Below are 15440 nucleotides of genomic sequence, written 5' to 3'. Positions count from 1 at the left end.
TCTAGGGCTCTCCTGACTTTGTTGTTAATCTCAGGTGCACAAATGTTTCCATATTACAATGTTGCAAGCCTTTAAGCATAGACTAAAACGTAATTTCCTTGCTCACTTTGTGGGTGAGGTTTCTTGCCTTTGAGGTTCTCTGAAGATGGGGGCTGGGAGGTGCCAATCATGCAGACTGGAGGTGTAAATGAGGTCTGACTCTGGGCATCATAAATTCCCAGAGCAGGATGTAGCATCTCGGCTCCTTCATTATGGCTTAATTAAGCCACTCACTGCAGATGTGAATGCTGTATGCTGCTGATCGTGTTGATATTCAGAGTTAATACTCACAGGAGTTTTTTCCTCTGAGGGGCTTCATTGCCTTCACTTGCGTCTACCAAGGTGTGTATACAGTATCAGCACACATCCGGCTGCTGCTGCTCCTGAAGATAATTGATGAAGCTACAATGGGTCACATGAACTTCCTTATGCCATGGTAAAGCAGCACGCTGCAGTGTTATGCTATGCTCATATCATTTTCTTAATTTACTGTATGATTAACAGCATCAACAATGCGTAGATATGAGAATGACTACTTCTCATATGCACTACTGCAGTGAATATGAGACAACAGTCCTTTAACAGATGCAGTGAGTATCCTACTTATGTACAGTTGCCTTAGCAGGCCTCTGTCAATGTTCATCCTAGTAAGCCATGAGCTGAAAAGATATCTTAATTTCTGGAACGCTGGAGTGGACACACAAATTCCTGAGTACATAATGAAAGTCACAGTAGTGGCTGTGCTGGAGGGAACATATCAATTATCAGTGCCAGTGCTTTGGCATGGCGAGGCGTGGCAAGTTGGATCTTTGCTAATCTTGTTCGCACACGTGGGTGTCGTGGGATCCAGTTACAACTTACAGGCCGTCCTTGATCAGACGTCAGTGCACGGTGGCAGGAACCTGAGTTTAGTGAGGGCTTGTCGTGTTGATCAGACGTCAGTGCACGGTGGCAGGAACCTGAGTTTAGTGAGGGCTTGTCGCGGTGGAAGGATGTGAATTACGACTCGATGTTCCTCGACAGTGCTGAGCCGGTGGCTTCATCTGTTCTGACAGGCTCTTGACTGTGTGTGATGATGAGAGACAGCACTGGCTTTGCACTCTGCACCGGCTCTACGTCTACGGCTGACAATGTGAATTATGAAGACCTGAAGGAGTAAGAGTGTGCATCAGCAGACCCCCACCCCTATTAATCCTTCTCTCCCCAAGGTTCCATCAAACCCGAATGTACCTCAGTGAATGACTGAGGCAATGGTCCTGTATGTTCCACTCTTTTGTATAAAACTAGACGCGCTCACGTCTAACGCCACACGTCTAGTGGCATTGCGATCTGAGTGAGACACATAAACCGTACATTTTGAACGAAGGCAGACAGCGATTTATCTTTGGCATCGCATCATGGAAAGGGAAACTGCGAAGTGCGAACAGCCACAAATCTGTGTTGAATACGTAGAGGTAAAGTCAGTGACGTATCACAGCCACAAAGCACAGGCGTAAACGGCACTTCCGCATAATCCAGTCCGCACACTCTGTCTATGACTTGGCCAGTGGCCACCTGAACTGTGCACTAAGGTGTGCACGCACAAAGTGTGCTGCTCTTCTCAATTGCAATAAAGATAGACTCCAATATAATTTGATTACTGAAAATGCTTAAATTGATTTGAAGACTACTTTTTCCCCTATCAAACATCAATTGTATTGTAGCACAATAATTGATTAAACAATCTCATTATACAGACCATCTGACAAATAGTACTAAAACTGGCAGGGACTATGCAATAGATAAATGGCACCAGGGATTTTTGTGTTATCCTTTTAGCATTATTGTATAAGAGAGGTGGTGGAGTTAGCTGTTTTAGCAGACAGTTTGAGGGTCAAATGGAGTTAAGAGGTTTTGTAAATGTGTTTTTTACTACTTTCCATTGGTTCAATATTTTCGAAACAACACACAGACGTAAAGGGTGTTCAATAGCACTGATTTATGGAATAAAATAAAAAACCACAAATTGAGTTATGAGGTTTCCTCCAGACAGCAACAATATGGAAATTTTCTGTTTTAAAGTTACAGTATAATAGATTCTGCATGACACGTGCACTGATATCGCATTGAGAACATACAGGCAGACAGTGGATGAAAGCATGAATTTACAGACTAGGTAAATTTAGACATCAGAGATTTAAATTACATTTTCAATACTCTTCACCAATCTCTTACAATTGCTGCTACTGTTGAGTCCTAAAACTTGTATCCAGTCATTTGTTCACAGTATAGGACACAATCAGTTGGCCCCAGCTTCCTTGCCAGGAGGTTTGGGACTTCCAAAAATGTCTTTTAAAAACACAACTAAATATAAAAAAAACGTCATTTTGAATTGAAATGGAATTAACTGCTATCTATTTGTGTCCTGATACTGAGCTCTTAGATTGTGTTTATTCATTTTGTATATTTTATATATATTTGGGATTCATACAGTGTGCATAAATGCAAACTTATTATGCTACTGTTTGCCTTGTGTTTTTGGAGAAATGGTTACAAATTGAATGGTATTATCTCAGGTGGTTCTAGTCACCGCTCATTATTATAGCCTATCACGCAGAGGTTGACACTAAGTACGTATGTACTCACCCAATAAATAATTCCAAAGACTCAGATATTGTCCTCTAGTTTCATATCCATGTGAAAGTTCTGGCAGAAAATGTGTGTTTAGTCAAATATATCCACTTTTCCACGAGTTGCACATGACTGATGCATATTGGACAGAATTTACCAAAACTTCCTTTGGGAAGCACAAACGTATGGGGCACACAATTGGCAGGTGGTGTGATTAATTACCCCGCACCAATCGCAACGCACCTGAAAAGGGATCCCTCCTTTTCTCACTGTACACTAAATATCTTGGTCATGTCATGTCTGCTCACGATCTATCTTATCACTGGGATCACTTATGCCGAATGCCGATACACTAAACTGTCTCTCTGCTTCCCCCCCTCTGCCACTCAGGTGGAAGAGCGCACCGCTGCATGTTTGACTGACATCTCACAGTTGATTCTTTTCACCATGCACCTCAAGCTGAACCCAGACAAGACCTCTTCGTACCAGGTAAGTCAACTGTCGGGTAGAAGCTTATTTCAAACCTAAACCTTCAGACTTTGAGACACCTCAAGTGCTTGCCGGACCGCATCATCTCAAACAAACTATTTTAGCGTTGTTTGTCGCTTGTCTTCCATGATTCTTTTTTACCTTGTCAGGCATCTGCTGTTGTTTGTATCCGACAAGTAGCGAAAGGGGGCTCCCTATGCTACACACAGCTGAATGCACCACCTTTCTGAAGGACTAGCACCGTCCAAGAGTGGTTCTTTGGGATGGTTGTGGTGCAATATAGCACCTCAGAAGTTCTTCAGTGGTTCTTTGGGATGGTTGTGGTGCGACTGTATAGTGTATACTAAGAGAGGAGGCACTTGTTCACTCTGGTCCTGAGGAAGTCAATTATCTAATGTGATTTAAAACAAACATTAAACCTGTATATAGGAGCCCTCAAAAACAGGAAATCATGTAAGGAGGTAAAAATGGAAAAGAAACAAACCGTAAGGGGGTGGGGGGGGATTCAGATTTTACGGGGGCCAGTTTCAAATTGCATCCCTTGTTGTTGAATCTGGGTTGCACATGGTTTGTTGAACTCCCTCTGGTATTGTGGGTGTGAACTTTGTTGACATTGAGGAAGTATTTAGACAGGTACATGGGTATCTTGGTGGTGTAGTGAATCTTGTGGACCAGACCATTGCAAGATGCTATACACTTCGTCTTAGTAGTAGCCTGACCAGTTTTTTTTGGGAAGTCTGGAGCCTAGTTTGAAGGGCCTTTGAGGTGCTGTGGTACCAAGAGGTGCATGCATTGTTGAAGAAACCTTTTACTGTATGTACTTTTTTTTTATACATACAGTTAAACAAACAAATGCACAATATCCCATCACAGTTCCTTACCCCCACCCTACAGCTGACTACTCCAATTAACCACTATACATCCAAAGCCTCGCTTAATGAAGTCCAAGAACCTCTCTCATATTTTATAGAATACAGCATGTTTCTTCCTAATTACATACGTTAGTTTCTCATGTGCCAAACTGGTCGTTAAATTCCTCAGCCAAAAGCCAATCATAGGGGCATTGACATTCTTCCAACATAGCGCAATTGAGCGTCTGGCCTGTAACAGGCAAAGGTCAATCATTATTTTTTCTTTACTATTTAGTGTACAATTGAATGGATAAATACTGAGTATACATAATTTAGGACAAAGAGGAACTGGACCTGATGTAATCTGAGAGACATAATGGACCACAGACCTCCAGAATGTTTTAATCTCCTCACATTCCCATAAGCAATGGAATAGTGTACCTTTATGTTCACTACATTTATAACATAAGAGCAGAACTCCCACCACGGGACTCGGGCAATCAATTAATACAGTTGCAACCACTATGTTAATGGAAAGTATTTCATACAGTTTAAGTAAAAATAAATCTGAACTATCCCTTTAATCCAGTCATCCCGGTTCCCCATACATCTGGCCAGCTCGTCTGTACTTTGCGCTCCTGCATCTTTCTTGAGTACATACTGTACACGTACATTAATTTGGTATTCTTGATCGATGCCAATGTGTTTGTTGTTCCCACAGCACCAATTTGCTGTCTGGCAGTTTATGTCTTTGGCTGTGTCCTGCTAGTCTCATTCTCCTGGCTGCTATTTTCTGGCCCACCCTTGGTATTTCCTCATACAGGATCTTGTTGGTAACATGTACACTCTTGCTGATAAGTACTGCATGCAACATTCTGGTGTAGCACCCGTCTAGAGACTTCTGCAGGGTTGGCTTCAGTGTCCAACATTCACTGCCATATAGAACAGACTCTACCATTGCATAGAAGAAGCACAGTTTGATTTGACGAGGGAGGTTGGAGTTCCATACACTGGTCATTGCCGTTCAGGGCCCTCCATGCAAGTGCCTTCCTCAGTTTCAGATCTTGCTCGGGAGTATGCCATCCGGCCCAGCACTTAGTTTTACCCTCTTACTGTGGATTTCGGCCTGACAAGCTCACAGGTGAAGGGACCATCGTTGATGTGCAGGTTCTGGAGGAATGCTGGTATATTTTCCTCAGCTCCATCCGCTGTTGTGCCCAACAGCCTTTGGAATTGTTCTATAGCACAATTGAGTGTATTTCTAGGTTGTGTTGTACATCTAATTCCAAAACAATCTTTTTGCTTTGACAGTAATCTGATTAGCCTTGAAAATGTTCTGTTTGCTGCGTTTGCTAACATGAATGATGTCAAACACTTATGGATATTGTAAATACAATGCTGGGTAGGTAATGGTTCCTCACTTCTACAGATATGATTGTCTACTCTATATAGTGCCTAATTGTGTTGTAGAGACTGCAGCAGAATAGACAATATCCTGTTGCATATACAATGCAGCCGGCTAATCTCATTAGTTAGAATGAGCGGGTCTCCAGTATCGACATGTTGTCTGGGGTTAACACTCCCACACAGACTATTCTTATCCATCTCACATTCGCTACATTTGTAAATGTCGGGTGAGTGGCATAGAGATCTTTGCTCAACACTAATGAAGGCTACAATTGATTTTTCATTCCGGGAATATTCTGTTCTGAGGGGCTGAATCAGACTGTTCCACTATCAACATGTGTAACAAGTATTGTTCGTATGAATAGGTTAAACTAATGTGCACAGTATTGTAAGTCCAATGCATATTCTTTCAGTTTAAAATAAACTGCAGACATGCATTACGTGTGTCTTTCTTTGTAACATGAAAGGCATGCTACTATTAAAACTGAGACCAGGCTGTGTCATGCGAATTTCACCACAGTCACAAATTAGAATAGGAAACTCTTTATTTGCCAAGTAGTAGTACAATAAATACGCAGAAAGTTGACATGATGCAGCAAGATGCATGCAGTTCGACATGTACTTCTATAGTAAGTTTTGTAGAAATATATGTTGAAGTTAAAATAATACAGTCCAAATGTGCATTCAATTCAAACCATACATTTAACCCCCTGCTCAACATATACTCTACCACTCTTCCAAAGAGGAATCCTCCCATGCCCAAGGGAGATATTAGGCTGCTGGGCCTCAGGCAGGGCTACTCTGCCTACTGTACACACTGTAAAATCCTGGATGGTAATTTAACTTCAAGCCCACAGGAGTGCATACGAGTGTATTATATGTTATACCGTATGTATAATTATTGCATAGTAGGAAGGGACATTATTCAGGACATAGTTGTCCTTTGTGTTCTCTTTCCAAACTGCCAGGAACAATATAAGATCCACCCTGGGAGACAAGGCTTCCTGATTGTCTCTAGTCATATCATCAGGTCTTAACCTCTGCTAAAGTGGATTCTGTATACCGTACCGGGAAGGACACATTATTGAATTGACAGCTTGATAGCAGATTGCGCCAAGACTTTCCATTCATGAAGTACTATATTCATCTGATTACATCAAACTAGATTACTTTGATTCCAATCACATTTCTGCCACTCAGTGTTTTCACACATGAGCATCAACTTTCATTACTGTTATTTTGGAATTCATCCATGATGCTGCCATTGTGGATTATTCAATTGCTGTCAATTCACGGGCGTGTGTGTGTGTGTGTGTGTGTGTGTGTGTGTGTGTGTGTGTGGGGGGGGGGGGTGCTGCCAGAATCTTAGAGACGGGTTCGTTTTATTTTTATTTTATTGGATATGTATTGTACTGTACTGTACACGAAGGACTCCCGAGCCACAACTCGTGATTCACTGACACCGAATTCACTTGCCTGTGGCTGTGCCTGACCTGCTTGTTGGCCTGGTGGATACCGCTGGGTATGGAACATGGAGCTGCAATGAATTTTTAAAGTTGTAGGCAGAGGTGGAGAGAGATGCTGTATAGTGGATAGTCAAATCAGAGCTGCACTGCTCTGTGATGATGATGATGATAAAAGAAAATATGAACTAGAAAGGTGTGCTCAGTAGGCTTTAGGGTATAGACCTACTATTGGTCTGACTGTCATTAGAACGACAACCTACCTCAAACCCTACCCTATAACCGCACAGGAGCAGCACATGTTCGACTGCATGTCCGAACGTTCTTTCTGCACCTCGGGCCGTTGGTGTGTCCTGTCATGTTTTTATTTATTTAATAAACTTGTATGTTTCTTGTACTGGGAATATAACAACTCGTTCCTATACAAAATTTGGAATGAGAAAATGTACCATGATGTTACTGAATTTCCAAACAGAAGTAACCAAGTTCCTACAGCTAGGGTCTAGAAAAATGGCATTTCTGATTCATTCAGCTGGCTCCCTTGTCACTGTGCTTGGAGCTGACGCATAGAGATTGCAGTCACTCTTGAGAGATCTTTAATGAATACACTGAGAAGTGTTGACAAAGTCAACAGCACTCACACTGTTGCCCCATTCGTAACTCCACAGGAAGTCTGTATACCTTGAGTCAGGAAGATTCTCAATAGCATCCCATGCAAATCAACAATATGCCTTTGTATTTGAACTGTCGGTGGATAAACCGAGCAGAGAACTTAGTGTAATTTCCTTATTTTACATTATATTGAACAGTGATTTCATGGGCTTCGGTGGAATATTCCACAGTTCATATGGAGGTCAATATGGGGATTTACACCTCAGCAAGGTACATAGGCCTATAGGGACTTTACAATTATGTCCTCTTCAGTAGAGGCGGCCATTTCCGAGGTCAAATAAAAGTCAAACTGCAGACAATATATATAGTAGCACACTAGTGTGTGTCAGGGACAGGGAGACAGGCAGGTCTATTAAGCAAGTCAAATCCTATTACTAAACCCATGAGGTAATACAGAAATTGGCCTCGCTCTGCGCCCTTTCGTATAAGGGCCGATTCATACTCCTATTTTAGAGACGAATAAAAGTCGGTTCGGCTCTGTAGAGCCTACAATTTGACGTCATTTGAGGTTCGGGGGGGCGGGTACCGTCCTAAAGTCGGCTCTTCGGTGCTACTGAAAATTTCTGACGAGCCGAAATCATTTCGGCACTACAGCGCCGAAACAGCGGTAAAATAGGAGTATGAATCGGCCCTTATGGAAGCCGTGTTGAACGCACACACATATGGCATACGACGTTCCTGAATATTTTAGCATTGTGGCAGTGTCCATATGTTAATTATTTTCGCTTTGCGCAATTTGCTATTAAGCCCCTTGACCTAAAAACACTCAGCGCATAACGTTTCCATCTGGGTCTGACCACGTCTTAAATGCAAAAAGCACTGGTGGTTTTTATTATATGGTTCTATTGTTATCGAATTAAACAATATCAAACAAACTTTACGCATGGATTGCCAATTTGCCAGGCATTTGCTGCGTATCTACTCGCAGTTCCATTCCGATCTGAAAGGTATAGGTAGGTGCCATTTCAAAGGCTTAGTTATTCATTTATCAAATTAACTAGAATAAAGATCTGTTTTTCATGCTTAGAACAGAAACAAATGTTATGTATAACATATGGCTGCGCCGCTGTAATGACTTTCCAATTAACACGGCAAGTTACTTAACAAAATAGAGACATAGGCCTACAAGCTATGCACATCATGGCTGTGACAGCTTGTGGATCTGTTCTTTTGAGGCATAAAGGTGACAGCATGCAGTGCAATAGGAATAATTGACCCACATGTGACAAAGTCATGTCATGTCTATGGTGCCAGCCTGCAGAAATGTAATACCACTGCAGGAAAGAGCGCATTCCGTATGTGACATCAGTTGACTGGTATAGAGAATAGTACGGACATGTTGATTAGGTACGTCTCAAACACTCCTTAAACACTCCCATGACTAATTCAAGGCCGTTTTGCGCACTCCACGGGGTGTCGAAAGCGCTTCTTACCATGCCCATAATTGTATTATGACATTGCCCACGCCTCCACCTCTTAAAACTGTAATATTATATGTAATATGATTTGACCTGCTTAATAGACCCCAGGGACTTCAAAAGATTTTACGGCATGCAAATTTATTCCAAATGTGGATGTCAGAAGTAACATTTTAGGGAAGCAGACATATAAATAAATTACCAACAACATGAACTAGGTCATGCTACTGTAGGCCTACAGTATATGGTCCATTTTCTCTGGAGTAAACTGACCTTGCATTTTCTTCAGCTCATTATTTGTTATGGTGTTTCATCAGGCTTAGAACTGGACCAAGGCAGCATGTTAGTGTTGTTGCCTCTTTCTACTGGGCCTCTTGGGGTTTCTTCCAACCTCCCTGAGTGCTCAATACAGATGAGAGCTTGTCTATCAAAAGAGCTGGGTCAGCACAATTCCTGCAGTGCACACACACAGTAAAATGTACATGATGGAACCAAATGGACCCATTTGTACAATCTTTGGGTTAAACGAACCACAAAGGGCCCTCCACAGAGTGCACACCATAATGTTTTAAAAATCCTTCTAACTCAAATGGATGGTGAAGTCCACACCACAAACTAGCCTAACAATGACAGTGGTGAAGGATATAGTTCTTGGTGTGGATGGCCCTTTAGCCTGATATTTACTTTGTCATACGATGTGTCTCCGTGCGATAACATAAAAGTGTAAGAGTATAAATTATTAATGTTTTGCCTGTAATAACTTGCCCAAAATAGAGACTCCAAGGTTATTGTGGGTAACATTGAGCATTCTACTGCGCAGACACCCGCCCCATCTAATAGCTCTCCACTTGATGTGAGAGGAGGGCAGCTTGTGGTAGACCACAACGCATTGAATCATTGTTTTCCTGATAGAACACTCAACACTGTGCTGAATGCATACTGGGAGTCCATCTCCCGAGAGTGAGCAATGACTGCAGATGAGACGACACAAGGAACTCTATTCCATTTCATTTCGGGCAGATATAATAACATTGAGAATGTCACCTTGATTGGATGCCAATTCCCAGGTTTAATTGTGCATTTGTCAAATCAGCAGTCTGGGTTTAGGAGCAAATAAGACTGGGGAGTGAGTGTGACCATAAATGGCTAATCCCATGATTTATTTTTATAGATATCCTCTGATAGGAGTAATTGGGCTTCTTTCCCAAAAGGCATACAGAAATATTAAGACATGTTAATGTCTTGATTTGTGTGCATTTCCATTTTCCACTGATGTTATTCAATGTCATAAAAATATACTGTAATGTGAGTATTTTATTTTATTTTATTTTATTTAACCTATCCTATGGTGCCTATCCTCATTAGGATAGATGGCCACCACTGACATAAAACAAATCTCTTTTTCAAGGGAGGCTTTGAGGGAGCAGCAGCAGCATAATTAAAAACATGGTTACAAACAGAAAACAAATGAATACATTAAAATGAAAACATAAGGTCACATAATGCATTAGATGGCAAAGGCATAGCTGTTGAGCTGCCCAAAAATTACAGGTGGGAGGTAGTTTCTCCCACTACAACTGACAGCCAACTGGCCGGGATGGAGCCTGGCGACATGGCAAAACACAAACAAGTCTTTCGTACCATTAATTGTGTTAAATCTGCTCATTTATGTAACTGGAGGATTTAAGAGGATTTAAAGTTATAGGATTTAAGGGGAATGTAATTATCACGGTAATAGTGCTGTCAAAAAGCTCCAGATAACATATTTTCCCAAAATTGCATGGGTTGACCAGAACAAGTGTCGCATCACTGCTCCCTTATTTCTGGATACACTTGGGACAGTCTTGCCTTACTAAGATGAATTGTGACATGATTCATCACATCATTATTATGTGAAGCACCTTGAACTGAATTAAGACTAAGCCTAGAACAAGAGGATGATAAATTCATTGCTGTAAGTTTTTCCATGACCAAGAATCTGGCTCATGTGTTCTAGTTCCCAATTGGTACTTTTGTAGGGCAAGGACATTTTCTGATGTTGTCAAGTCATATAGATGTTATCCAAGTCCTTTAACTTAAGGTTATTATCATATCTGTCTAGTTTGTATATTATTCCTCACCAAACGACGGACCAATCTTCAAACTATTTGACTATTTGGGGCATTCTCATTCAAGTATTGGTCTTGTGTGTCTCAGTGTAACAGTTTTGCTATAGGTGATTTAGCTGTCATCGTCATCAAGCATCTTTGAGTAAAGCACAATATAAATTCCAGATATTATGTAAAAAACACAACACAGATAGATGGTTTTATAGATGGTTCATAATATTGCATTTTTTTAAAGATTAACTTTAGGTCAACGTTTGACTTTATTAACCCTGAGGGTAAATATTTTCCAGTAGGAAGAACACCAGTAAGACGCGCAAACGCGGGAAGCGAACGCAGCTGAGACCCTGCAGATCATGTCTGTCTGTCTGTGTGTCTGTCCCGCTGTTACTGTATATGTGGACCTGGCCCCTTTTGTGCCCATATATGGAGCTGAGTGGACCTGGCCCCTTTTGTGCCCATATATGGAGCTGAGTGATTGCTGATGCAACACACTCCATATTTGGATAGCGGGACAGACACACGGACACACAGACAGACAGACAGACATGATCTGCTAGGTCTCATAGTAAGTGCTCACTGCGTTCGCAACCATTTTACAGCATAAAACAACTACATCATTAAAAACATATACACACACCCACAACACAATCTTATTTTGATAATTTGGCAGAAATGTCTTGGGCCTTTGCCTTGCTTTCATCTCTTCACACACAAATGCTCTCTTCATCGTAGGGACTGAGCACAGCAGCAGCAATGAATAAATCAAAAATAATAATAATGTAATAATTTCCATGCTGAATTTATCACATGCTTTTTAGTGCACAAATCATGATTGTAGCTAGTAACAAATGTGACATTTTACAATGTGCAGCATTCCGGACTTTTGAAATATTAGTACTGTCAATGCAAGATGCAATATGCTAAAATGCTCCCATATGCACTTAGCTAATTTTATAGTAGAGAAACAGAAGTGAAATATTGATGTCAGTATTTTCAAAAGCAGGTACGTTTTGAAAGTGCTGATTTATTCTCTACATGTATTCGCACTCCCTTTTTGCACCTTTGACTATCATTGGCTATTTGACATTTCCAATGAATAGATTAAATTTGATACGCAATTATTCCTAATTAAAGTCATGCTATTAACTAAGCAAAAACATTCTCAAATCTCCTAAAATAGAGAAAATAGCCGATCTACAAGCTCAGAACTTATGAGCTTGTAGATCGCCAATTTTCCCAGTGTGACAGAATCGTATGACAAAGTATAAAATAGGGCTTCATTGGTTAAGTCAACCACATCACATGCTGAAAGTGTAATGGTATGATGCCCTTTTCACTCTTCACTCACGTCCCAGCAAGTCTCTCTGACATTAAGCTTAATGCAGCACTACAGTATATCTTTTTTTTAATGAATAAAATGTTCCAATCCGTATGGTAGAGTCTGTTAATACTGTACGATACCAGTAAGACGCCCTGAGGGCGAGAATTTAGGGCGATGCATGCGTCCACCTGGGTGACGGCAGACTGCTGGGCGAACGCTGGCGCTTTTGCATGGGGGGGTCAGATCAACATCATGGAATTAATTCTGTACTGGCCATATATGGAGCCTGTCTTGAGTGTACAGGGTTTGATGTAATGTCAGAACAGGAAGGACGGGTGGGGAAGGATTAATATAATGGAATGTCACAACAGGTCGGCTCCATATATGGAGATCTAAGGGTTTGAGGTTCGGGGTCAGAAGTAGAGTTGCTAGCCGGCTCTGATGATCCAGTCTGCTCCATATATGGTTATCCAGGGTTAGATGAGGTCAGTGTCGTGATCTTCATATATGGAAATGGACATATATGGTGGTGTGACGTGTCACGAGGCGTGATGTCACAAGGTGTGACCATATATGGAGGCCTGATGTCACGACTCACAAGGCGTGACCATATGGAGGTGTGATGTCACGGGGCGTGACCATATATGGAGGCGTAACGTGACACACGGATCAAGGCAGGTTTTCATAGTAAATGCGACCTACTGTAGCAATAACGTACACAATGGGGGTGGTTGTGTTTTGTCTTAGATCGTGTCAAAGGTCATGTCTCACCTAGACACAGAATCTGACACAAATTTTGACTTGCAGGTCAAGATTCAATTTATCCCCTGAGCAAGCAGGCAGGCTCTATTAGATCAATGCTGGTAAAACAAAATGTCAGCACTTGCGCAGAAGAGGGAAGTTACATACTGTAGTGCAGCGTACTCGCCACCCTTCATCTTAGTGTTTACAATCCTACACACTGGCTTTCTGTGTGCCCATATTGTATGGATCAGTTAGTCAAGGTACACTACACTGTTCATTTAACTCTGAGCATGTAAAAATGTACTCGTATGGATAAAATGTTTTACGCTCAGAGTTAAATTAGGACTCAGGATTTTATATTGAATCACCATCCCTTTCCAAATCAATAGTTGGATTTATGAGCAAGACTGGGGCATATTTTTACTCTCACCTCCAGAATGGAGGGCGCTTTAATTGGTGAAATCTATTCTGTTGATTAGACGTATCTCATGTTGGGCAGTGTGTTATTCACTGGTAATTAAAACACTGATTTAAGAGACAGGCTTGCTTAATTAACACTGACTGTGACTACCCCACATGTAGATACAGTCAATGGCACAATTCTTATCATTCATAATTTGCATATTTCAGAGATGAAATTTGACATTTCCAATTCCAAAATATGCTGAAATGATAGCGTACTACAGTATACTATGTTATGTTTCAGGCTTAAACCCTTAAGCTGAAATTGTTTATGATTGGATTTCAGTCAAACTGAAAGGCAGCTTGCTCATTAATCAGACTTAGAAAAATGTAGCTCATGTGGCACTGCAGACATGAACCCACTCTGTCTTTCTATGCCATCTATCTCATTAAACATATCTGAAAAAAGATCATGCCCTCATTTCCCAGAAAGCATCTACAACTCGGTGTCTATGATGTTGGCATCAAATCAAAATGCTTTAGTCCCAAGCTGATTTATAGATGATGTGGTCCACTGCAGCTACTAGATTTTCATATTTTTCGGAACTGCCGTTTATAGAATTATGTTCTGTAAATTAAAGGCAAGGCAGGATTGTTCGTGTAGCATTTCATTGAACCTTATCTGTAGATATGTGCTCAAACCTAGAAAAAACACAAACGTGTTTCATCATGGACACCATCCCCAGCAACTAAAAACATTCACATTGCATTTCACATCATACCATTATGCATTCCTATATAACTTTCACCAGAAAAATGGGTAATTAAAAAAATAGTCGAATGCACTTCAATAGAAATCGAGTGGTGTCAATAATGATCTATTCTAGATCCCTGGCTGTTGACATATTTGGTCTGCCAAATGAAGGTTCTGACGATGAACCAGACGATTCTGACTGAATTTTCTTCAGCCATTCACCTGCCTGTCATGCTGACATGATTACCCTGTCATCATGACAAAAAGACTACTGTGGCCATCGCATGTAAAGGTTGGATTGAAGAAGAAGTCCACATTATTTACTTCCAAATGTCACGGCAGATGCAGCGTTGCCAATGGAGACAAAATTGTCCATATTGGAGATAAGATATGAACCAATTTAGGACCATGCTATAAAGTCCAATCCACATTTCTAGTCTGTTAAGCAGTGGGCCTCTATGGTCTAGTGACCATAGAGGACCATAGAGGTGAATGGCAGATCGAGTGGCAAATCGAGTGACAAAGTGAGTGGTAAAGTGAGTTTAATGTAATCAGATCGTTCCCGCATAACTTCCGAAGTTCCGCATATGATGATGTCACGCGCATATACCTTCTATACTAGGACAGACGTTTTTCTTTGTTTAGATTAATGTAATTTAGAACTATAGGGCTGTCTCGGTGTTGCCAAAATCCAGATTCTAATTTAGCTAATTTATCGTTTGAAATAAAAGAGTTAAAAGGTTGTCGGAACTTGGAAGACAACTTTTTCAGGAATTGTATTTATGCATGGTAGATTTCATATAGTTTTGATAGAGAAAAATGTAGCAGAGCCGAACGCCAAGATAAAATATTATATGCACACTTGTATTCTCATTCTATAATAAGTATTGGTTAAATATATTCGTGAGTTGTCTGACTGAACTGTTAACTTTAACATTTCTCCTTTTTTCTTTTTCTTAATATTTTTCTTTTTTTCAAAATCTTTTGGTTTTATAACAGTATGTAAGTCACAGGTTCATAGATTTTTTTTTAAATGAAAACATCAGATTTTAGTGTCAGTGACTCAGAGGTAACAAACGTATAAATCACAGAGATCATGGGCAGACATAATGAAATAAATGACTATCTTGTTGTGCAAAACATGCCCCTTCAAGACAAAAGA

Source organism: Protomyctophum bolini (assembly GCF_963924005.1).
Source record: "Protomyctophum bolini genome assembly, chromosome: 2".
Classification (NCBI taxonomy): domain Eukaryota; kingdom Metazoa; phylum Chordata; class Actinopteri; order Myctophiformes; family Myctophidae; genus Protomyctophum; species Protomyctophum bolini.
Note: the sequence above shows the minus strand (reverse complement) of the source record.